Source organism: Lissotriton helveticus, chromosome 5_1 (genome assembly GCF_964261635.1).
Source record: "Lissotriton helveticus chromosome 5_1, aLisHel1.1, whole genome shotgun sequence".
In the NCBI taxonomy this organism is placed as follows: domain Eukaryota; kingdom Metazoa; phylum Chordata; class Amphibia; order Caudata; family Salamandridae; genus Lissotriton; species Lissotriton helveticus.
Window position 1 is genome coordinate 1,032,848,933 of NC_136065.1, and position 26,624 is coordinate 1,032,875,556.

At 51.7% G+C, this 26,624-nt stretch overlaps 1 protein-coding gene across 1 annotated transcript in view; it reads right to left on the reverse strand.

The window, feature by feature from the left end:
* The window catches only part of R3HCC1L (R3H domain and coiled-coil containing 1 like), an 866,695-nt gene that overhangs the window by 740,968 nt on the left and 99,103 nt on the right, over window positions 1-26,624 (reverse strand). The window lies entirely within an intron of this gene.

Genomic DNA, 26,624 nt, shown 5'->3' on the forward strand with positions numbered 1-26,624 from the left:
GTGAGTGACAATCCTGCAGGCGCGGCCATCTTGGAAAAGTGATTGCATGCTGATACAATCGGCGCGGTGCAAACCAAAGAGATGGTGTAGGCCATCATGGAATGGTGAATAGTACTGGGAATCACGTGAGGGAAATAAAAGGATTCAGTGGTACAGCTATTAGTAATTCAGACTATAGGACATGGAGACGCCTCATGGTAGTCTGGTTAATACATAAGTACATCATGCGATTTACCACAGTTTCAACACAATTAATAAAGTGTCGGCCATCTTGGAGTGGAGAATATAACTAATCACAGGGGTTATCTCAATGGAGAGGGATATAAAAGGAATGTGTGGTATAGCTGTTGATAATTCAGAGTATACTGACATAGCGACACGTTTCTCAATGTGTAGACGTGTCGTGGTAGTCTATATCTAATAGTTACTGCATAAGTACATCACGCGATTTGGCATAGATTAAACAGAATAAACAATGTGGAATACGCATATGTGTAATTAAAACTGGTGGAAAAAGTTGCGGTGTGTTGGACTTGAGGTAGAATTGTGAAGCTTAGAATTACTACATTAGAGCACTTAGAGGTTAGCATATTAGCACTAAAAACCATGAGTGATCTCTTCAGCAGAGCGTGGTTATGAACAATTTAGAGCAGTGAGGTCCAGTCTTCAAGGCGATTGAGGCTATTGCGGATACTGTTGGTGCGTAGCATCCTGTTTAGTTCCTCTTTATTCACTAGTTTTGAGATGTCAGCTCCTCTTGGTGGTGGTTTGATGGCAGTAATTATAGTCCATATGAAATCTTTTTCAGTGTGTCCCATGGCCTCGAAATGTTCAACCAAGGGCGCATTGGGGGTACTTCATCGAATTCTGCTCCGATGTTGGCCGATGCGTAGCTTGATTTTCTGTGTTGTCTGTCCCACATAAATTTTCATACAGGGACAGAAAATGGCATACACAAAATTTGTGAAGTTACAGTTAGTAAAGTATCTTCTTTCATACTTAAGTGCCTCATACATGAATGATTTCCCTTCAATAGTGGACTCACAGGCTACACATTCGCCACATTTCACGTGGCCAGTGAGGGTGGGTAGGCCCCATGCATCATTTATAGTGACCTTGGCTGGAGGTTGAGGAAGTGCTGTTCCTGTATGAAAATCTATGTTATATGCAGTAAAGCAAAATTCAATTAAAATGAATTCAAATAATGAATTGCATATGCGACAATCCTCACTCGAGGGGGAGCCTAGGCCTATCTGTTAACATGAAATATGAGCATGCGAGTGCCTGGTCCTGACACATGCTGGTGAAGCGTGTGTCAAAGTCTGAGCGAAACTTTATTAATTACATCATTTCCGTCACAAAACAAAATAAAGCGAGAATGAGAGTACCATGGTCTCACCCATGTCTTGTGGTTAGATAATGCTAGTCCAAGTGGACTGTGTTCTTCCATTTTATACATAATTAATTTCAACCTAACTTAATGGCAAGTGCCTGAGACAACCGGCATAATGCAGTGTATAACCAAGTGTGTATTGTTGCCCGGCAAAGTCTAGTCTTGTGTGTACATAACCACATAGTTGCAGAGAGTCCAGGAGATGGGGGCAGGGCCTCTGAGAGTAGGGGAGGGGGGGGGTTTGAAGGGACAGGTGTCCAAATTAAAAACCAGGGCTTGATCAAATAGCGGGCAAGTGCCCAAATACTGGTATTGGGAAGGTGATAACTCATCCAACAGTCCATACAAAACATAGGTCCTACTGTGCTCAGTGATGGAGACAGGGCCCTGTCCCCAGTTAGCCCAACACATTCATGCAGAATACAGTCTCTCTTAAGTGCCGAAGTGCCCAGATGTAAAAAAAAGGGAGGGTAGAAAGGGTAGGAAGCCCGTGCAGGTGCTTACAGGTGAGTGGGCCCCTTCCTTCCTCCTGTGTGAGACAAAATAGAAAACACAGAATTAAAAGGAGTGTGGATACCAGTACCCACCTCTTCAAAATCAAATTAGAGATACATTTGTGAAAATATAAGACCAATACAATCAATATAACTGTACAACTGTTGGGAAGGAGGCAATCAGAGAAGATTAAATGTCCATCTCATGTGAATAATACTAGGAAGCATACCCCGTAGACACAAATGATACACATATTCAGGGTTAATCAGATGGGATACACGATACCTCCTTCTGAAATGTGGAGGACCTGACGTGTACTGTGAGACAACATTACTCCTTCAGGTGTATGGCTAATTCCTCATCCTGGTTGAGTCCCCGAGGAGTCTTTGTTTGGAAATTGATATGTTTAGACTCCCTCTGTCTAAGTGTGAGGACCCTGTTACCCCCACAGGTCCCTCTGTTGACCTGTTCGAGGATGAGAAAGCAGATACTGTTTGTGTTGGAAAAATGTCTCTCCTGAGAGTGGCGATCTACAGGATATTTTTGGTCACAGTGAGCGATTGCTCTGCAATGCTCTAAAATGCATTTCTTGGCCAGCGGGGTGGTAGACCTGCTATACCAAAGATTGCAGGTGCATTTGATCACATAGACGGCAAAAATGGAGCTGCATGTGAGGAATTGTGTTATTTCTTTCCTCACCCCATTGTGTTCCACGTGATTGCATAATATGCTGTTTCTGCAGGCCTTACAGTGTCCACAAGGGAAGAAGCCCTGCAGACTATGCAAATTTCTGTCAGGATAAATGGTGATATCACTGTGCACTAGTTGGTCCCTCACACTTCTACCTCACCTGTAGGTTATGTTTGGTCTATTCGGCAAAGTACTGCCGATAATGCGGTCAATCTTGAGTATACCCCAGTTTTATGTCAAAACGCGTTTGACTCTTCTCGGAAATGAAGGTCATAATCATTCTGGTATTGGCCCCCTCGCCCTTAGTGTCAGATTTAAGAGTGTCGGCAATCGTCAGATCAATCTATGGCATCAGCTCTTTTTTTGGCTTCCTTGAGCACCCAATTCGGATACCCTCTCTCCCTGAAGCGTTCAACCATCAAGTAGCTCTCGAGTTGGTATCCCTCATTGGTGTTACAATTTCTCCTAGCCCTCAGAAGCTCCCGCTCAATTTCAGAGCTTCAGGATGGCTGCTTAGGGCATGGAGCACACTGTTCCCAGCTGTCAGCTTTCTGAATAGAGATGTGTGAACCCTATTGTCTTTGATTACTTGCTTGACATCTAGGTATTCTGCCCCTTTGTCTCTAATTGTGCCACTAAGTGTGATGTTCCATTCATTTATGTTGAGTTTGTCAATGAACAACTGGGCCTCGTGTTTTTGACCCAACCAGATGATAAAAAGGTCATCGATGTAGCGAAGCCACATCGATACCTGGGCGAGGTCATTCTGTAATTCGAGGTCAGAGAAAATGCTCTCCTCCCAGCTTTCCATGAACAGATTAGCGAAGCTGGGAGCAAAGCAAGATCCTATCGCCATACCAGTGATCTTGTGGTAAAGAGTGCTGTTAAACATAAAGATATTGTTCTTGAGACAGCACTCTGTCATCTCCAAAATCATATTGCTGTGTTCCCGAAATCTCAGTGGTCTGCTCTCAAGATAGTGTGTGCATGCCCTGAGTTTTTGTTGGTGGTCTATGATGGTATAGAGACTATGTACATCAAGGGTGATGAACCAATGATCGTCCCCCCACTCCATGTTGTCAATCCTTTTGAGAAAGTCCTTTGTATCCCTAATGTAGCTCCGAAGTTTGCTAACATGGTCCCTGAGAAAATGGTCCACATACTTCGAGATGTGTTCCGCTACACTCCCACGTGACGAAACAATGGGTCACCCTGGTGGGTTACAGGGATCCTTGTGTACCTTGGGTAGAAGGTAAAGGACAGGGAGTACCGAATGATCCTTCGTTAGATAGCAAAATTCCTCCCATTCTATAATGCTTTGTCTCTCCACACTGTCAGGAGATCCCAGACAGTGGTGATACTGGTGTTATATTCTACAAAGCTAATGGGCATATAGTACTTGGTGTCCTCAAGTTGTCTGTGTGCCTCAGCTATGTAAAGGTCTCTGACCAGGATGACAACATTGCTGCCCTTGTCAGCAGGATCGATCACAATGTTGTCATCCTCCGACAGAGACCTCAGTGTCTATCTTTGTTCAAAACTAAGGTTATTGTAGTTGTTGTTGTCCCTTCTCTTGTTCTGGGGTCTGAAATTGTTGAACGTCCTCCCTACTGGCTCCTGGAATGTATCAATACTGTCATGCGGTAAACTAGGTAGAAATGAGGATTTGGGCTTAAAGCCGGAAGAGGACGAGGCATTAGTCAAGCTGTCATATTCAGCTAGCCCCTGCACGGTGCTTATGTTGGGATCAAACCCTTCCCCCTCCTGCTCAAGTTCTATCATGGTGATCAATTTGTCAATGTCCCCTATGTGGAGGTCTATCTGATTTGTAGTAAAGTTGGCATTGGTGGCCCTGCTGGACTCAGCCCTCTTGAGTGTGTGAAATGTCTTAAGTTTCCATTTTTGGACAAACTTAAAGAGGTCAATTCTGGCACCTGTGTAATCAAAGGGGTAGGAAGGACAACATGAGAATCCTAGACATAATGTTTGTTTTTCAACATCCTTCATAGGTCTTTTAGAAAGGTTAATGATAGTTCTATTGACTGTGTTTTGATCCATTAGAAGGCTTTTCTGGCGCGTGTTTGCTTGCTTCCCATGCCGCCACGTCCCCTGCCTCTTCTGCCAGCATTGTCGAATTCTTGCTCGTCTGTTCCTGCGTTTCTTCGGCCCCTGCCCCGTCCTCGACCTCTCTGACCCCTTGTTCCCTTATAGTCTGATGACCCCGACATAGGGTCCAGTATCCGTCGAAAAAAGTCTGTTTACGTGTGCCATGTTCTTCCATGGGGACATTGTTAACTGACACATCCGATTCACTCTCACTGGCTGTTGAACCTTCCGTAGTCATAGGTTCTTTATTGATACACATTGAACCTGCAAACTACCTTGCATGTACAGTATACAACTTTCAGCAGTCACAGGACATCATTACAGTGTGTGGCTGTCCTGTAACAACTGCCTGGGCCCGTGGTTAGCCAGGGCACAGGGAGCCTAAAAGGGAAAGCTAAACTCTGCAGACATGTATATTATGAAAACTTTGGTATATTCCTATTCTGTTAATATGGTAATACATTCCACTTGTATGAATTATGGCTATCACACCTTTCATATTAGTGAGGACATTGAATTTGTTGTTCTTTCAGTTGGACTATCGTCACATGGAAAGACAGGACAAAAATGATGTGGAGATTCCCCCACTAGCAAAACATATGGACAGTTGCCAGTCTCTCTGGACTGACTCTCAGTGTGAACTGCAGGCACTCTCTCTATTGGACCTGACCCTCTGCCACAATGCCACAGGCCAAATCACAAAACTCCCTCAACAGAGAAACAGTACGATGGTTATTGGAAATGGTATCTCGTTGTGGTGGATTAACTCCATGTATTACGTTCAGGCCAGAGAGCATCTTAGTGGGTTCTATGTGTCTTGCAACTACCACTGCTTGTGGTGCTAATCTGACTTCCAAAGCATTATTAATGGCCTTGAATTATTAATCATGCTCCTCCATCGTTATTCCCTCCACTCTAATTAAGTGTGGGAGCATGCTCTGCAAGAGATGCTAGCTCATTTCCTGATCTTTCAGTCTGAGTCAAGAGGAGTGTATGTGGTGCAGTGTGGTACATTGGCAACTAGGATGTGCTGTGGTAATCTTCCATTCCAGCACTCCGGTCAGTGCAGAAGGGGGGCAGGTATTGTGCCAATGACCAGGCTTGTTGCAGTAAAAGCAAGTGGTCTCTGGTTATTTCTAAGGTGCTGTTCTTTTGCCTCTAGATCTAGCTCTGCCCCTATGTTTACCCTTATTTCTAATATTTATTATATTCCCAGACCCCATTTTCTCCAAATACTTGCTGTAATCGTCCAGTCCTATATTATAATTTTTCTGTAAATATTCATGTCATCTTTCGAGCAGCTTCATGCCATGTACACAAAGCCCTTTAGCAAAGTTCTATGGTCTCGTGTAGAAGAGATCATACTGCATCGTTATTGAGACTCAGGAGGGACAATGCCTCCTGCATAGCTGAAGATACAATAGCTGTGCCTACCGCGTAAAAACAGTTTCTTTCATACTAGATACCACAACACAAGCTAAATTTGCTGGAGCTAGGTCTCAGAGGTGAAACCCTCAGACAATGACATAAGTGTGGGGAAAAGAGGACGAGACACACATTTGCATTCATTTTTCGTTTGCATTCAGCCTTGTGCAATATAAGTAGGAAGCAAGATGTGCATGTAGCTACACTAGCATTCTGAAAACAGATCGTGTGTTACTGGTTAATGATGAAGCACTCAGTCAAGTAGAAAAGCACCCAAAAATTAACAGGCAAAGTAACCCTGGTCTCCTAGGAGTGTCCTACTCACAATCCCAAAATACCAAAACCCTATCTCAGGGAGCAATGGGAAGGGAAGAATAGTCACTACATTCTAACAGAAAGAGTTGTCATGTAGTTCCTACCAATCCGTAGGACCTGCACATTGTTTGGACAACTTAAACTAAGGGCTTGGTGTCAAGACTGATTCCAGTCACCCCACAAGATATGTTGGTTTATAGACCTGCTAGCTCACACTGCCACTGTAAGCCCTCCTAACCTACCAGGGAGAGAACAGTTTCTGGCAACCACTGAACATGACCATCCCAATCACACTGTGATTATGAAACAGTCACTTGTGCTTACTTTCTCTCAAAGGAGTGTACAGAATACACAGCGTGACGTTGTAAATATATTCATTGAACCAACGTTATTTTTGTATACAATTCATGTGCTGCAATGGTTAGGCGGCAGAAGCAAATAAAGGAGATTAGAAGCACGAAAAGAGTAAACAATATATACATTTCTACCAATGGTGCTGAAGCAATGAATATATGCAGGCATAAATGCAATATGGTAATCTAACGTACCCCTATTATGCGGACTCTACTCTAAGTGTACCTAGAGTGTGTGTGTGTAGGTGTAAAGTCAAGAAACCCCCCTAGGAGCGCTCCAACCCCATTACCTGATGGGAGAGTGTGAAGGAACCTATCTTGGTCTTGAGTTGGACACTCCTCATTGAATTACCGACTGGTGCGTTGTAATTTCTCAGCATGCAGGGACCCTTGGTGTCAGCAGAAATGCCTCCTCCACCAATCTATTGGGATGCTTATTATTTATAATAAAAAGCAGTCTTCGCGATCTGTGCACTAGATTAGCAATGTTATGGATATGTGAATAGCGCTGTAGCCTTGTGGATGAAGATAGGACGACTTTTGTATCTAGTGCATAGAGAGGCCTACTACACTATGTTAAAGGCATTGTGATAATTCTCTGCGAACCTTGATGTGAAAACAAAGTCATTTCAGAGAAACTAATCCTTAATTGTCATTCATGCAAATGTGTGCAAAAGGCCATTGCTGAAATGCTATTTTCTAGGGCAGTGTAAGGAATAAGCTGCCTTGGTACATGGGCCTAACTCAGTAATATAACAGAGTTACAATCCCAGAATTATAAACAAGCAATATTTACCATGTGGTGATACAAAAAATTAAAACGCTAAAACGTACGTCAAAAATTCCAAAAAGGTCTGTTCTTGGAAAAGTATGGCAAAGACATGATCAACAAAAATAGTTAAACCACTCTAATCTAAACCGAATATCCTATTGCCATTAAAATGTAAATTACCCTAACCTCAATCTAATTTACAAGTCACTCTCCTCTTGTAACCAGTGCTAGCTGCACTTGGATACAACTAGAAACCTTATCGGTAGAGGCGTCCGAAACCTAGTGGAAGACCCTCAACCACTAAGCGCGCCTTCGATACGAGTGAATCCCAAAGTCAAAGGAGGAGACAAGTAAAAATCAGCAGAGCACCCCCTGCTCCCTGCAAATACAAAAGGACTACCGCCTTTCCCTTCTGGCCAGTACAACTCACCGCAATCAGCTCATATCAACACCTGGGAAAGCCCCCAGCGTGCACCACAGTCAATCACCTGCAACACATACCAGCACAAGATTTAAAACACCCTCCCTGAGGACATGAATCATTTCACCCGACCCAAACTAACGCAGTAGCTGCCCAGCCACTCAAGCAGAGGACTTCAGACCTACCAACAGCAACCGTCTTAGATGTTGGGTGGCAAATGGCAAAAACACCAAGTGATGGTCAACCAAACCACCAGGAACCTGCACTGTACAAAGTGCACCACATCGTGCCTGGAGGGTCTGGGTGTCAGGGAGGGGCAAACAAAACCACAGCAAGGTAAATATCACAGAATTGCATGATTATGTCTAACAGGATATCCTGAAGAAATGCGATGTATGAAACCCACAGTGGAAATAACATATCCCCCGAACAGCAAAAGTGCGAGAGCGAAAGCAGGAATAATGGGGCGAGTTTCACTTACGGTCTGTTGCAATGGAGTGGTGGTGGGCGCAAACGACATAGTGGCAACACCGTCATCTGCTCCCCCCAAACATTTTGCATTTTCCCATATAATGATTACACCTGACACATTGCTTATGGGAAAAGGACTGCTGCAGGTTTATTCACATAAACAAAAATATGCAGTTTTGTGGGTTATCTTACGGGCGATCCATGGCAGGCAGCCCCTCACTGCCCCGCCCGCCTCATGATCCTGCCGGCACGGTGGGTTGACACCCGGACAGTGCAGCACCTTTGTAGATCCCCTTCCGGATCACGTGATACTCCCGCCCTTTTCAAGCGCAGCGTGGTATGGCACACCCCCGGTTGGTCAGGCCCCCAACCACCCGAAGGACTAACGGGGCACCGTCGCGGTTTTCCCGGAACCTCCTTGCAGCTCCAGGTCTTGTGCTCTGGCACCCTTACTGTGCCAAGCAGAGGTACCCTTACTGCATTAGTCTGCCACAGAAGGTAGCCTTATTGTACCCGTCTGCCTCCAGATCGCCCTGTAACTCTGCCACAGCACTGTAGGAGGCTGCCGTCAATGACAGAGCCCCCCACCTCGGAGTTCCCTACTTACATCCAGCAGTTTCCAGTGCCTCTTGCACGTCAAGGAGAAACATATCCATCCCGACTTTGGACAAGTGCACACCATCTTTTTCATAATAACTTGCCTGTATCAGTTCATGCCTGATGAACCCCAAGCCTCTCCGTCCCGTGAACTTCTGCATGGCCACGTTGACCCTTTTGTGTGAATGCTCTACCGCAGTTATGGACCTGGCCCCCTGCCATTCCCTACGTGGAACAATTCTGACCACCATAGCTCGCATGGCCCTAATCTATTGCTGATTGTCCCTAATCTATTGCTGATTGTCCCGAGATCTGTTTGCATGACCTGTATAAGTGCCTTCCTCCCCATGGTTACTAAGTCATTGCCACCTAAATGGATAATCAGGACATTGGGAGGGGGTCCCCCTAATGAGAGCTGTTGTTCTAGCCTGCTCCTCGCGCTCCTCCATCTCACCCCGGGGAAGCCCATCCATACAAACTGCATCCGTGTGAAGCCCTGGGTCAGATTCCTGTGCGTTGCCCACTGTGCCACCCTGGCAACGTATGAGTGTCCCAGCAGCCACACCTGCCAACCTGGTTAGTAAAAGGGACGCCATCTTGTCACAACTTGTTCAATTGTTTGAAAACACTGCACACATTACAATTATCGCCATCATTACTAATACTCAACGATACACATATTTACACTTTATAAGTTCTGTACATTCAGGGGCGAATGTAATGCTGAAAACAATTTGATTGCCAGCGCCCCATGCCCTTAACGCCTTCCGGCCCCATGCCTGCCTTGAATGCAGCCATGGCCGCGCCAATCCTAAACGAGTGACTTGAAAATTTCCTACCCGAACCAGCAAGACCTGCCCGAGATAAGGCGGCCGCCATGATGCGGTCCAGCTGAAACCTAGTCAGGGGAGCCTGATCTGCATGTATAAGGAAGTGCCCGGGGGCCGCTGGCCTTATTATCAAGTACTCCCTTACCATGGTGACTAGGCAGTATCTGGGGTCCCCCAAAGCTTGTAGTACCACTGTCATACCCCGCCCTGCCTGGTCTGTTTTTGACCTACGAGTACCTAGTACCAATCTGTCTGTCACACAAACATCCTGGATGGACATGGCCGCCCCTGATGTGTCTTCCTTGGATTTTGCAACGAGCTCACTCACCCTGAATGCACCGAAAAAAGCTAGGCAGAATGCTGTCGTGAAGAGCCTGGCCTCAAAGGGGGAATTGGTGACCTGTGGCACCGTCTCTATCATGCCCTGCAAGGTGGGGAAATCTATCGGTGCCCTGGCGTCTGGGATCCTCACCTCCTCTCTGGCCCCCCCTTCAGTGACGCCCTGATCTTGAACGAGCCTGTGGGGTCGTAGCCCCCGTTAAGCTTGGTGTCATGACTCCGAGCAGCCAGGTGGCCACACACCCATGAATGACTCTTGCCAGTGTCCTTGGACCAAACCACAAAGACCTGCACCTGTTCCTCCAGTGACATTATCTCAGCTTTCGCAGACTCTATGACTGTCTTGAATGTTCGCAACTGTGACCCATAGTTTTTCCTAGTTGACGGAGCCAGCGAGCGCTCACCCATCACCTTCAGTCGTTCGCCCACCGTAGTAGTCGCCATAGAGATGACGGGAATGGTGTCATCTCCGCCCTCGCCCGTGGCCAGGCCTCTCGGAAACGGAGCCACTGAAAGCAAGAGAGAGAGCATCAGCTGCCACATTCCTCACACCCTCAATGTGCCGTGCCCTAAACTCAATGTTGATGCGCAGGCCCACCCTGACCAATTCTCTCAACAGACTCAACACCAGGGGGCACGTTGCTGTTAGACCATTTATTGCTTGCACTATGGCCATATTATCCGACCAGAACACCACCTTCCTGTTACCCAATGTTTCTGGCCACAAATAGAGTGCGACTATAATGGGGAAGAGCTCTAGCACTGTGATGTTCGATGTTATCTTCTTCCGCCAGGCATTTGGCCACCTCATCACACATCACTCTTCCCCCAAGATAACCCCAGGACCCTCGGTCTTACCTGGGGCAAGGGGAACCCCGAGGTGCCCGACCATTGCCTCAAAGGCATGCAGACCCTCTGCACACTCCTGTGTTCCTGCCTGTCAAAAGAACAAAAAATCATCCAAGTAATGTGTCACCTGTGTTATGCCTTGCGTAAGAGAAAGAGCCCATTGGAGGAATGAACTGAACGGCTCAAAGTAAGCACACAAGACTGCACACCCCATTGGCATACAGCGGTCAAAAAAGAACTCGCCTCCCCATTTAAATCCTAGCAGATGCTGGCTAGAGGGGTGAACCGGCTGGAGGCGGAAGGCTGATTCGATATCCCCCTTGGCCAGCCACGCACCCTTCCCAGCCCTTCTTACCATATCAATGGCCATGTCCAGTAAACAGTACGATACAGAGCAAGCCCCTTCCCCCAGCCAGTGGTTCACAGAGTTGCCCTCAGGGTAGGACAGATGGTGACTAAGGCGATATGCTCCTGGCTGTTTCTTTGACACAACTCCCAGTGGTGACACCAGGAAATGCTCCAGCGGGGGATTTGGAAATGGGCCCGCCACCCTACCCAGGGCCACCTCCTTTATGATTTTCTCACTGACCACCCCAGGCAGGTCCCTGGATGATTTCAGATTCAAGGCATCCCTGCAACCCAAAGGACCTTTGTATGTGTAACTTGTGGGGTAGGGAAAGGCAGGAGACGTGTCTTTGTTCGAGTGGGCTTTATTTGGTGGAACAGTAAGTCAGTACAGGCTTTCCGAGGTACGGCTCTCCTAGGGGATCTGCTCCTCTCCTTGCGGCACTTTCTCAGGATTCCTTCCTCGTTTCGGCGAGTCGGGCTCCTCCTCCGCTTTCCATCTTCGGGCTCCTCCTCCGCTTTCCATCTTCGGGCTCCGTTGTGACACAGGCTCCGCCGGTGGGGAAAAGACAAGAGAGGGAGGTATCAGTCCACACGCTCTACTCCAATGTCAATCAGCGGGAGGGGAGTGAAGGAAACCAAAGTGCTCGGGGTATTAGGGAAGTGAGGGCAGTGGATACCAGGGGACTAGGGAAAGCTCACGGGTTGCCTCTACCCTTCCTTCCAACCCAGCCTTAGATACGGGTACGCACCTCTGTTAGCCACACCCCTCCTGGTGTGTGGCTGGGCGAATCGTAGTGCCGTTGGCCTCCTGGCTCCTGCGTCTCCACCGGACCCCTTCTGTCCTCCGCCTTCGAAGTTCCTCGCGGCTCCTCCACCTCCGATGGTCTCCGCTTCTCTCCCTCCTCCGTTGTTCCTCGCGTCTCCTCCGTCTCCGTTCTCCCAACTCTGCTCTCGTCTTCACTCTTGCTCCACGCCGCTCCTCTCCACACGCTGTCCACTCCTCCGGTGTATAGACACACACGTGCTCTCTCGCTGACGTCTTTTAAGGCGGGACCGGACTCCTCCTCCTTAGTGCTCCCGCCAGTCCAATTAAAGGGCCCGATACCTTCTTCCTCCTCGTCTCAACTGTACCGTTCCTCGGGCGCGTTCCACACAGGGGGCATTGGCGTCTGAGGAAACAAGAGGGAGGGGTCACAGGTTAAAGGCTCACACTGGGGTTCGGGGTGCGGCGGCAACCCGTCCCCGTTATAGTATGGTATCCTGAAACCATCGACGAAACCTTTTGCTAACAGTAACCTGTCTTTGTCAATGGGATACAACTTAAGTAGGGGAAGAATGTGCTACAGGATGATGGGGGAGGGGCCCTTGCTAATCCCAGCTGGCGGTGCACCACTAGCTGTTGGAAAAGGAGCCTTGCTGTCCGTCAACGGTGTAGTCAGGCACTGCTTGTTGCTATCTCTAGTGCAGGCCGTCTGTTCTGGTCGCAGGGGCGGAGGAGGGGGGGCCTTGACTGGAAGTGCAAGAAACGGCTGGATGCTGGACTCCACACTTACTGCAGTTATGCGTGAATTTGCATGACCTACCCCAGGGGCAAGTTCCCCCATTGAAAAGTCTGCACGTTCCTGAATTGAATCACTTGGGTCCTGCTCTCTGGCCCCTCCCCTGGCCCCCACGAAAAGGCTGCTTGAATGGACGTTTGGGAAACTGTCGCTCCCCTCTCTTATTATCAACCTCACCCTGCGCCCTGTATGGCGTCTCCTTCCTTTCGTGAGTAAACCTACACATGTGTTCCACCCAGAGCTGTATCTCCTTCTGATCCCACCCCAGATCCGGGCATATGGCCATTCTCTTGCGGAAATCCTGGTCATAATAAAACCAACCCATTCCCCCTGACAACTTCGCCTCTTGTTGGATAGTGCTCGCATATTGCATCAAGGGTTCGCCTTGCTCAGGGAACTTTTCCATCACAACTGCCGCTAGAATGTTGAAAGCCGCCGTCCAATTATCTAATGTTTTTTCTTGCCAACGCTGATATTGCACCTTTTTCTCGTCTTCCTTTCTCCCATCTTCCTTGTATCTACGCCTGCCGCCCCATGCATCAGCAAGGTCAAGATATCTATATATTTGCGCCTCCATATCCCTTCTTTGGCTGCCAGTGGCACCTGCGATGCCAAGTAGCAACGGCCCGAAGCCAGTGGTGCCTGCGTAACCGGAGGCCTGGACGCCCACCGCAACTTCTTTGTGTGTCTCCCCTTGGCGGGGGGTGGTACCGGGCAGGGGAGGCTGCGGTGCGTTAGCCCCTGCACTCGTGACTTGTGATTGACCGCCGGGAACCCCTGTGGTGCTGGTCTGAGGAGGCTCCCCGGGCTGGTTGTCAATGGATACTGTGGCAGGCGCGGCTAGCATTGCAGTTCCAGTATTCCCAGGCATAGCGGGCCCAGTGTCTGACCCAGCGGCGGCCCCGTTACTACCTGCTGCGCCAGTTGCATCTGTGGCAGTGGCCTGACCCGCCGAGACTTGCAGCACCGTCGCCGCCCCCACCGTTGGTGGTGCCGCTGGCAACACCTGCGGCATTGCCGCCATAGAATCTAGTCGTTTCTGAAATACCGCCATGAGACACAACATTTCGTCCATCGCCTTACCCATTTGGGCCAAGTCAGTCAGGCCTGTGGCCGAGTCCTGCACTACAACTGGTGTGTTCACTGGCTCGGGTGCCCTCGCGGCGGTGGTCGGCGTCTCTTTCGCCAGAGGTGCTTCTGCCGGAAAGTCCTTGCTGGTTTGCTTGCGTTTACGCTTGGACCTCCATGGTTCTTGGGTTGAGGGGCCCGCCATGTCAGGTGGGGTGACAGCTACTACCCCCAAATCTTCCTGTCTGCGTGCCTCAATGAAAGCTTGCGCCCACGCTGGTCCTTTTGCTTTGGCTAAGGCCATGAAATCCTCCCACAGCCCATCCTGGTGCGCGCCCTGCTGCGACTCGTCAACACAGGTTACTTGGGAGAACAATGGAAACGGGGTCCCCAGGCGGTCCATTCGAATGGTGGCTTCTGCCCCTTCGGGTCCCTATGGGTGAAAAGGTATATGAATGCGTGAGCAACCCGAGTCCTGGGTTGCCCCATGGCTGACCCGCCGAACCCCTGTTCCATGGCCCTCCGCCTGACCACCCACACCTCTTTACTTACTTCGTTTAGTGCTTCCCAGCGCACGCAGCACGATATAATCGATGGTCACGACTACCAGCGGGCGATCGTCACCTACTACTTCGGGCGCCCGTCGCTGTACTGTACTCTTGACCTTGTGAGAAATTGTAGAACAATTATTACCATGGCGTGGTTACTGTATCCCCCATGTGCACCCCTAATACCTGCATTCGTATATAAATTGACATGACAATTATCTTGCTTATTACAGACTGTAGATCTGACAGTGGCCCCTCTACTGCGAGAACACGATATGTGCAAGCGTTGCAATGCATTTACATTTGAAATTGCGTAATCGTTTGCCCTTAGAAAACACACAGAAAATTATAGCCTATCACCGGCACAGTGCAGATTTCTGCAACCCCTACCCGAGCTCATGCCCTGCATGTACTTTGTGTTCCTCCTTGAATGGGTACCGATAAGGCCGAGCACTATACCAACATAAAGCAGGCTTCCGTGCAGTGTCCTTGCGTAATGTGCAATGCTGCCCTGTGGAGATTCCCTGTTGTAGGGATCTCACCAAATTGCCCCCTTGGAGGTACCCACCCCGCCTGTTGGGTTTATTTCGACATACGGGTGACCGCCCCATCCGTAGAGCCTCCACGGGCACCCACATCGCGTCTACTTTAAACGCACTTCGAGGGAGGCAACTCCCCATTTGCCACCCCAGAAATCACCACTGTGGCCAGATTCGCGCGGCAACCTGAAGTCAGGCAACCCGCCCGGGCCGTGGGTGGGCCTGCTCGTCATGGGGCTCCATGCGGGGGAGGGAGCCCCGGTGCACTACCAAAATGGAGGACAGGAGCCCACCCCGCCTCCAGGTGCTACAGAAGAAACGCTGACCACAGCGTGACTGGCATGCGGGGGAAGGAGCCCCGATGTGCTACAAAATGGAGGACGGGAGCGGAAGAGATGCTGTCCATTGAGGGACTGCCATGTGAGAAAAGGAGCCCCGGTGCGCTACCAAGATGGAGGACGGGAGCCCACCCCACCCCACCGAACCGATGAGGCGCTGCCCGTTGCGGGACTGCCATGCGGGGGGAAGGGGAAGACCCGCGCGAGCACGGGACACCGGCATGACGGCGGGCGTGCGGGGCATGACGGCGGGCGTGCGGGGCATGACGGCGGGCGTGCGGGGCATGACGGCGGGTTTGGGGGGCGTGGCAGGGCAGGGCGGGCGGGCAAGCAGACGAGGAGCGAGGGAACAGCTGCAGCCACGCAGTGAGTGGGGCTGGGGGCCGTCCTCCCCCATGTTAGGTGCACCCGCGTGGGAGGAAACCCGAGAATGCCCCAGCGCCGTCCCCGAATGCCCCAGCGCCATCCCCGAATGCCCCAGCGCCCCGCATGTTCAGGGACCCGGCCCCCGTCAAGGGATCCAGGACAAAGATTAGAGAGCCCGGCTACCCCGTCTCGACGAGCGAAGATAGACGCGGAAACACCAAATCTTCCCGCTATCCCCCCTCTGTTCACGATACACAATGAGTGGGGGGGGGCGCAACTACAACGACCACACACACCGCCAACAAGCGGCGCACGGGAACCGTCCTGAATGCATCCGGGGGGTGGGGCGCCCTCCGGCCAAAGGTAGCAGAGATGCAACCCCAGAATGAAAAGGTTGATCATGTGGAGTGGCTGCGCCCGGATCTCCCAATGCAGCCCCCGGCCCAGGTTCGCCGCCCCCCCGCCCCGACCCACTCGCCTGCCTCCCACGTTCCCACAGTCCTTCCCTTATCTGGCCACACCCCATATCCCCCCCCTCCCCCCACATGGCAACTCGTGCCACGGGCCCCTGCACAACCTGGGCTTAACCCAGGGACGGGGCTGGGAGAGAAGTGTGGCACTTACCCGATACTGGCACGGACCCGGAGACAATGCGACGACGAGTGCAGCGAGGCAGGCAGGCAGCAGGATGACCGGAAAAGAGGTTGACCTGGAGGCGGCAGGGGCCTAAGTACCCCGGACCGCTCCCAGGCGTCCCCTCCCCCGGAAGCACATCACTGGTGCACCCCCACGGGGAGGGGCTGGTGAGGCCGCCGAGTGCCACCCCCTCCTGGGGGACAGGTGGGGGCTACGACTAGTAGGCACTAGAGTGATGCCCTGCTGATGTCCACCTGTGGTGGACGCTGGCAGCTGCAGGAGTCTCGCAGCATATGGGCAGGAAGGGCAGAGAGAGCTGTCACGTCAGAGGCAGAGGCCTTGCAGCAATCACCCACCAATCAGAGCGACCACAACTGAGAGACACCTCTCCAGACTGCAATTCTTCACCAAAATGTGGAAGCTAAATAAATAAAAATAGGCACAAGTACAAGTGAAGTTCAAAAGCAGCTTTATATGTATAGACGGGGAAAGATGGCATGGAAAAAACAAATGGCTGACATGCAAAAGTTCAATACAATCTTTTACACCTCCAAACCACAAACTGCATTTCATTATATGTCACAAGAATAAGAGTTTATTGGCAGCTATGGACTAATACATCACATGTCCATGTCCAGTATTTGTAAAGCGTGAACAATTACTCGAAGGTATCAAGGCGCTGGGGGCTGTCGGGAAGATTAAGCATGGTGCAGGGCTGATCTGCCGCCAGCGCCGGGGATCGAACCATGAGCCCCCGGGTTCTGGAGTCAGTCGCCCTGGCCATGCTACAGTCAGTTCAGGTTACACAATTATTAGAGACAGAACCAGTAAGAAGAAGCTAATATTGCCTGCTACCTGCATCTTACAAGGTGGTGATGTTCAAAAATTTCCCATGTGTCCAGATTGGGACAGTAGGTTTCTTTCCATGCTAATTGTAGGAAGCTTGCTCTGTATATATTATATCAAAGTGGACGTGCAGGAGCAAGGTTAACGCTCGTTTCTCTCATTGGTACAGTGCTGCTCTGAATTTGTTTTAATTTGCTTAAAGTACTGCACTAACTTTTCACACACGATTTGAAACCTTTTATACTTTTACTTGTTGCTCTTCACTTCTACCTACCTCTTTTTTCACTTCTCCCCGGTCCACCGTGGGATCTTCCTGTTTGCGTGGAGGGAGACTAGAGCAACTTCCGGCCGAGAGGGAGGTTAGCGTTCTAGCGACCTCACCCCCTCTATATGACCAGATGACAGGCAAGATGCACAGCGGACGTGCCGCGGCGCGTCAAAGGCAAGCCCATCTGCACCCGTCCGCACGCTGCAGTCGCCAGGAACCAGGAACCCTCCCGTTTCACCCCAGGACAGGGCCGGATTCCCAAAGTGTCTTATTCTAGGGGGGAATTACTTGGCCTGAGGAAAGGCTCACCGTCCCTGTTCCTTTATCACTCTCGGGATGTGGCTGGGACCTTGCCAGTACTAGAGGGATCCTTCTCTTGTAAATCCCGCCGGTACCAAAGTATTATAATAGAAAGTGAACAAACACACAGGAACTCTTGGCGCTTCTCCCGAAATAAACGTCCCTACACCTCCAACAACTATACTTTATCTATAGTCCATAAAGACAAAATTAAAATCTCCATACTTGAGCAACAGTGTAATGCTAACATTGAAATTCTAGTCTTTTGTATAGACTTCTGAGTAGAGGATGGCAGTAGAACTAAGGCCCAATCGTCCTTCTGTAGCCTTCTCCATTTCTTTCCTTTGTCGTATATGGATTTTTGTTTTTGTTGGCTCCTTTCCAGATTGGTGTACGCGAGGTCTCTCCTTCCCTAGCTTGGATCGAAGGTTCCGGGCGTATTCTAGGGTTTTCAGGGTCTTTTCGGGGATCTCGTTCTCCCAGGCCTCTTGTCATGTCCAGGAGCGAGCGAGGTTGTCGTCCATACAATAGCTCGAACGACGAGAAACCCATGCTACTCTGTTTTTGCCCTCGAATAACATACAACGCCAGTGGTAGGATCTGGTCCCATTCAGTTCCGTTAACCTCCAGCATCTTCCGGAGAGTGGTCTTTAGGGTCCGATTGTATCTCTCCACGAGACCGTCAGTTTGGGGGTGGTATACCGCGGTTCTTATCTGGTGGATGTTCAGGAGCTGACAGACCTCCTTCATCAGCCTTGATACGAAGGGGGTCCCCTGATCCGTGAGGACCTCTTTGGGGAAACCCACCCTTGAAAAGAGCTCCAGCATTTTGTCCGCCACTTGTTTGGTCGTGGTGGTGGTCAGCGGAAAAGCCTCCGGAAACCTTGTAGAATAGTCCACTATTACGAGGACGTATTGGTGTCCTTTCCTGGTCTTCGGTAGGGTCCCGATAAGATCCATTCCTACCCTCTCAAATGGAACCCCGATTATAGGTAGTGGTTGTAGAGGGACAGCTGGGGGTCGGGTCATGTTCCGCTTCTCGCACTCCTGACAGTATGACATGGTGTCTATATAGATCCCTGGCCAATAAAAATGCAGCAGGATATTTTGGGTGTTTTTTTCTGCTCCGGTGTGGCCAGCTACCAAGTGTGCGTGGGAGTAGAAGAGCACTTGTTCCCGAAACGGAGTGGGGACCAGAAGCTGTTCAGGATCGTCCTTCTGTCCATGTCGATAAAGCAGGCCGTTTTTCACAAAAAAAGTGGGTGTATCTGGGGTATTTGGCCCTGATTCTAATGTGCTTTTTCCCAAGCGTTGAACAGAGTAGCGTCGTTTGCCTGAGAGAAACGGAAACTACGGTCCAAAACCCACGACTCAGGGGACACAAAAGCCGGTATAGGCCGGTTGTTCTTACTGTCCCTAGCCAGCGGTTGGCGGGGTCCCAGGCTCTGGCTAAACATTTCCAGAAATGCTGGATTATTGGTCCCTATTATGAGGTCTTCAGGGAGAGACGACAGCACGCCTACTCTGATCGTATGGGGTGTTCCCTTCAAGGGGACTATGGGAAGGACAGCCACCGGATACGGTCTAACGTCCCCATGTACACACCTAATGTTCACTCGTTCCTGTGCGAGCACTTGGTGGGGCCTCACGTGTTGGGTTTGGACCACCGACTGTCGACATCCGGAATCTAAGAGGGCTTGGATGGGGGAACCGTTTACCCGTACACTCACTCTGAAAGCATGTCCCATTTCAGCTGAATATAACACAGTCCTTGGAAGGTATCCGACCTCCATTGGTTCTTCGGCCGGTTTCCTTCTAGGACACATCCGGGCTATGTGGCCCCAGTTTCCGCAATTGAAACATTGCGGGCCGATGTGAGAAGGTGGTTCAGGTCTCCATGGCTTCGGTTTTACCGGCTCTGGGGCTTTCAAGTGCTTCTTTTCGGGTTTGCTGGTGGTTCTTTGCCTCTCTGTCTCCCAAAGGGGGGGGGTCGTGGCTGAACACGGGAGAATGTTGTTGCCATGTCTACAGCCTGGGAGGTGGTGAGATTATGGTGCTGTCTTAACCACCTCTGGGTCACGAAAGGAAGGGCCTCCAAGAACTGCTCCAGGTAAACCCGGTCCATTATTTCCTCTTTTGTACATATGTTGGGGGTTAGCCACTTGTCGGCCTCCATTTTCAGCCCGGGAGTCTGGGAGTCACCCCAGCCTGGGAGTCTCCCCGGGGACTCCTCTTTCTTTTCTGAACCTGAGGTGGTATGCTTCCTGATCCAGTCCCAGATGGTCCAGAATGATCCTCTTAATGTCGGCGTATGGGGTGTCACCCGTTGGGTTCGCCACTTGGTAAGCGGCTTGGGCTTCACCTATGAGCAAAGGGGCTAGGAAGAAGGGTCACTTGGCCACGGGCCACCCACACGCCCTGGCGGCCCTCTCAAAGTTTAGAAGAAATGAATCGGGGTCCTCCCCCGGCTGATACTTCTGGAGGGAGACCCCACTGATGCTCTGCGGTGCCCCTCCTACAGTCATGGGCCCACTCACTAGGGGAGGGTCGAGGGCACGAGCAGTCATGGCCGCCTTCATGATCTCCCGGTCTGCCTCTGCAGACAGGATCTGTTGCTCCATTACCCATTCTAGCCGTTCCTGGCCCTTCACCAAACGTTGCACGACGTCGTCCATCTTTGTTAAGCAGATGGAGGGAGTGCCCGCATTCTCCACCACTGTAACTTGTGGGGTAGGGAAAGGCAGGAGACGTGTCTTTGTTCGAGTAGGCTTTATTTGGTGGAACAGTAATTCAGTACAGGTTTTCCGTGGTACGGCTCTCCTAGGGGATCTGCTCCTCTTCTTGCGGCACTTTCTCAGGATTCCTTCCTCCCTTCGGTGAGTCGGGCTCCTCCTCCGCTTTCCGTCTTCAGGCTCCGTTGTGACACAGGCTCCGCCGGTGGGGAAAAGACAAGAGAGGGAGGTATCAGTCCACACGCTCTACTCCACTGTCAATCAGCGGCAATCAGCGGGAGGGGAGTGAAGGAAACCAAAGTGCTCGGGGTATTAGGGAAGTGAGGGCAGTGGATACCAGGGGACTAGGGAAAGCTCACGGGTTGCCTCTACCCTTCCTTCCAACCAGGCCCGAGATATGGTTACGCACCTCTGTTGGCCACACCCTTCCTGGTGTGCGGCTGGGTGAATCATAGTGCCGATGGCCTCCTGGCTCCTGCCTCTCCACCAGCCCCCTTCTGTCCTCCGCCTTCGAAGTTCCTCGCGGCTCCTCCGCCTCCGATGGTCTCCGCGTCTCTCCTTCCCCGTTGTTCCTCGCGTCTCCTCCGTCTCTGTTCTCCCAGCTTCGCTCTCGTCTTAATTATTGCTCCACGCCGCTCCTCTCCACACGCTGTCCACTCCTCCGGTGTATAGACACACACGTGCTCTCTCGCTGACGTCTTTTAAGGCAGGACCGGACTCCTCCTCCTCAGTGCTCCCGCCGGTCCAATTAAAGGGCCCGATACCTTCTTCCTCCTCGTCTCAACTGTACCGTTCCTCGGGCGCGTTCCACACAGGGGGCATTGGCGTCTGAGGAAACAAGAGGGAGGGGTCACAGGTTAAAAGCTCACACTGGGGTTCGGGGTGCGGCGACAACCCGTCCCTGTTACAGTATGGTATCCTGAAACCATCGACGAAACCTTCTGCTAACAGTAACCTGTCTTTGTCAATGGGATACAACCTAAGTAGGGGAAGAATGTGCTGCAGGATGATGGGGGAGGGGCCCTTGCTAATCCCAGCTGGCGGTGCCACCACTAGCTGTTGGAAAAGGAGCCTTGCTGTCTGTCAACGGTGTAGTCAGGCACTGCTTGGTACTATCTCTAGTGCAGGCCGTCTGTTCAGGTCGCAGGGGCGGAGGAGGGGGGGCCTTGACTGGAAGTCCAAGAAACGGCTGGATGCTGGGCTCCACACTAACTGTAGTTATGCGTGAATTTGCATGACCTACCCCAGGGGCAAGTTCCCCCATTGAAAAGCCTGCACGTTCCTGAATTGAATCACTTGGGTCCTGCTCTCTGGCCCCTCCCCTGGCCCCCATGAAAAGGCTGCTTGAATGGCCGTTTGGGGAACTGTTGCTCCCCTCTCTTATTATCAACCTCACCCTGCGCCCTGTATGGCGTCTCCTTCCTTTCGTGAGTAAACCTACACATGTGTTCCACCCAGAGCTGTATCTTCTTCTGATCCCACCCCAGATTCGGGCATATGGCCATTCTCTTGCGGAAATCCTGGTCATAATAAAACCAACCCATTCCCCCTGACAACTTCGCCTCTTGTTGGATGGTGCTCGCATATTGCATCAAGGGTTCGCCTTGCTCAGGGAACTTTTGCATCACAACTGCCGCTAGAATGTTGAAAGCCGCCGTCCAATTATCTAATGTTTTTTCTGGCCAACGCTGATATTGCACCTTTTTCTCGTCTTCCTTTCCCCCCATCTTCCTTGTATCTACGCCTGCCGCCCCATGCATCAGCAAGGTCAAGATATCTATATATTTGCGCCTCCATATCCCTTCTTTGGCTGCCCGTGGCACCTGCCATGCCAAGTAGCAACGGCCCGAAGCCAGTGGTGCCTGCGTAACCGGAGGCCAGGACGCCCACCGCGACTTCTTTGTGTCTTTCCTCTTGGGGAGGTGGGGGGGGGTGGTACCAGGCAGGGGAGGCTGCGGTGCGTTAGCCCCTGCACTCGTGACTTGTGATTGACAGCCGGGACCCCCTGTGGTGCTGGTCTGAGGAGGCTCCCCGGGCTGGTTGTCAATGGATACTGTGGCAGGCGCGGCTAGCATTGCAGTTCCAGTATTCCCAGGCATAGCGGGCCCCGTGTCTGAACCAGCGGCGGCCCCCTTTACACCTGCTGCGCCAGTTGCATCTGTGGCAGTGGCCTGACCCGCCCAGACCTGCAGCACCGTCGCCGCCCCCACCGTTGGTGGTGCCGCTGGCAACACCTGCAGCATTGCCGCCATAGAATCTAGTCGTTTCTGAAATACCGCCATGAGACACAACATTTTGTCCATCGCCTTACCCATTTGGGCCAAGTCAGTCAGGCCTGTGGCCGAGTCCTGCACTACAACTGGTGTGTTCACTGGCTCGGGTGCCCTCGCGGCGGTGGTCGGCGTCTCTTTCGCCAGAGGTGCTTCGGCCGGAAAGTCCTTGCTGGTTTGCTTGCGTTTACGCTTGGACCTCCATGGTTCTTGGGTCGAGGGGCCCCCCATGTCAGGTGGGGTGACAGCTACTACCCCCAAATCTTCCTGTCTGCGCGCCTCAATGAAACCTTGCGCCCACGCTGGTCCTTTTGCTTTGGCTAAGGCCATGAATCCCTCCCACAGCCCATCCTGGGGCGCCCTGCTGCGACTCGTCAACACAGGTTACTTGGGAGAACAATGGAAACGGGGTCCCCAGGCGGTCCATTCGAGTGGTGGCTTCTGCCCCTTCGGGTCCCTATGGGTGAAAAGGTATATGAATGCGTGAGCAACCCAAGTCCTGGGCTGCCCCGCCGAACCCCTGTTCCATGGCCCTCCGCCTGACCACCCACACCTCTTTACTTACTTCGTTTAGTGCTTCCCAGCGCACGCAGCACGATATGATCGACGGTCACGACTACCAGCGGGCGATCGTCACCTACTACTTCGGGCGCCCGTCGCTGTACTGTACTCTTGACCTTGTGAGAAATTGTAGAACAATTATTACCATGGCGTGGTTACTGTATCCCCCATGTGCACCCCTAATACCTGCATTCGTATATAAATGGACATGACAATCATCTCGCTTATTACAGACTGTAGATCTGACAGTGGCCCCTCTACCGTGAGAACACGATATGTGCAAGCGTTGCAATGCATTTACATTTGAAATTGCGTAATCGTTTGCCCTTAGAAAACACACAGAAAATTATAGCCTATCACCGGCACAGTGCAGATTTCTGCAACCCCTACCCGAGCTCATGCCCTGCATGTACTTTGTGTTCCTCCTTGAATGGGTACCGATAAGGCCGTGCACCATACCAACATAAAGCAGGCTTCCGTGCAGTGTCCCTGCGTAATGTGCAATGCTGCCCTGTGGAGATTCCCTGTTGTAGGGATCTCACCAAATTGCCCCCTTGGAGGTACCCACCCCGCCTGTTGGGTTTATTTCGACATACGGGTGACCGCCCCATCCGTAGAGCCTCCACGGGCACCCACATCGCGTCTACTTTAAACGCACTTCGAGGGAGGCAACTCCCCATTTGCCACCCCAGAAATCACCACTGTGGCCAGATTCGCGGGGCTCCATGCGGGGGAGGGAGCCCCGGTGTACTACCAAAATGGAGGATGGGAGCCCACCCTGCCTCCACGTGCTACAGGCGAAACGCTGACCATAGCGTGACTGGCATGTGGGGGAAGGAGCCCCGATGTGCTACAAAATGGAGGACGGGAGCGGAAGAGACGCTGTCCATTGAGGGACTACCATGTGAGAAAAGGAGCCCCGGTGCGCTACCAAGATGGAGGACGGGAGCCCACCCCACCCCACCCCACGAGGCGCTGCCTGTTGCGGGACTGCCATGCGGGGGAAGGGAAAGACCCGCACGGGACACCGGGACACCGGGGATGACGATGACGATGACGACGACCCGCGTGGGAGGAAACCCGAGAATGCCCCAGCGCCGTCCCCGAATGCCCCAGCCCCCCGCATGTTCAGGGACCGGGTCCCCGTCAAGGGACCCAGGACAAAGATTAGAGAGCCCGGCTACCCCGTCTCGACGAGCGAAGATAGGCGCGGAAACACAAAATCTTCCCGCTATCCCCCCTCTGTTCACGATACACAATGAGTGGGGGGGCGGGGCGCAACTACAACGACCACACACACCGCCAACAAGCGGCGCACGGGAACCGTCCTGAATGCATCCGGGGGGTGGGGCGCCCTCCGGCCAAAGGTAGCAGCGATGCAACCCCAGAATGAAAAGGTTGATCATGTGGAGTGGCTGCGCCCGGATCTCCCAATGCAGCCCCCGGCCCACGTTTGCCGCCCCCCCGCCCCGACACACTCGCCTTCCTCCCACGTTCCCACAGTCCTTCCCATATCCCCCCCCGCCCCCCCCCCCCCTATGGCAACTCGTGCCATGGGCCCCTGCACAACCTGGGCTTAACCCAGGGACGGGGCTGGGGGGGAGAGAAGTGTGGCACTTACCCGATACTGGCACAGACCCGGAGACAACGCAATGACGAGTGCAGCGAGGCCGGCAGGCAGGCAGCAGGATGACCGGAAAAGAGGTCGACCTGGAGGCGGCAGGGGCCTAAGTACCCCGGACCGCTCCCAGACGTCCCCTCCCCCGGAAGCACATCACTGGTGCACCCCCACGGGGAGGGGCTGGTGAGGCTGCCGAGTGCCACCCCCTCCTGGGGGACAGGTGGGGGGCTACGACTAGTAGGCACTAGAGGGCTGCCCTGCTGATGTCCACCTGAGGTGGACGCTGGCAGCTGCAGGAGTCTCGCAGCACATGGGCAGGAAGGGCAGAGAGAGCTGTCACGGCAGAGGCTTTGCAGCAATCGCCCACCAATCAGAGCGACCACCAATGAGAGACACCTCTCCAGGACTGCAATTCTTCACCAAAATGTGGAAGCTAAATAAATAAAAATATTTACAACAAGGGGTGGTGAGGGACAGAGTCTCTGAATTAAGCAGAATACTCTCACCCAGTCAAGAGATCAGGGCTAGATCCAACACCGTGTTTTAGCTCACTGCACCATCCCAGTTTCAGAACCTGGCTGTATGCAAATTAGTCTGTTCCTGTCCAAGTGCATGATGGGAACAGGGCAAACCAAACTACAAAAGCCAATTCTTACACTGGGAAGGAAACAAGCTTCCGGGGACCGGTTTCTGGCATTACAGCCGTCTTCGGCCCGGCTTGCTTGAATCCTGATGGTGCAATGAGCAAGGGACTCATGTCTGAGTATACCCTTCCACGCTTAGGGTGGACAAAAATATTTACAACAAGGGGTGGTGAGGGACAGAGTCTCTGAATTAAGCAGAATACTCTCACCCAGTCAAGAGATCAGGGCTAGATCCAACACCGTTTTTTAGCTCACTGCACCATCCCAGTTTCAGAACCTGGCTGTATGCAAATTAGTCTGTTCCTGTCCAAGTGCATGATGGGAACAGGGCAAACCAAACTACAAAAGCCAATTCTTACACTGGGAAGGAAACAAGCTTCCGGGGACCGGTTTCTGGCATTACAGCCGTCTTCGGCCCGGCTTGCTTGAATCCTGATGGTGCAATGAGCAAGGGACTCATGTCTGAGTATACCCTTCCACGCTTAGGGTGGACAAAAATATTTACAACAAGGGGTGGTGAGGGACAGAGTCTCTGAATTAAGCAGAATACTCTCACCCAGTCAAGAGATCAGGGCTAGATCCAACACCGTTTTTTAGCTCACTGCACCATCCCAGTTTCAGAACCTGGCTGTATGCAAATTAGTCTGTTCCTGTCCAAGTGCATGATGGGAACAGGGCAAACCAAACTACAAAAGCCAATTCTTACACTGGGAAGGAAACAAGCTTCCGGGGACCGGTTTCTGGCATTACAGCCGTCTTCGGCCCGGCTTGCTTGAATCCTGATGGTGCAATGAGCAAGGGACTCATGTCTGAGTATACCCTTCCACGCTTAGGGTGGACAAAAATATTTACAACAAGGGGTGGTGAGGGATGGTGCAATGAGCTAAAAAACGGTGTTGGATCTAGCCCTGATCTCTTGACTGG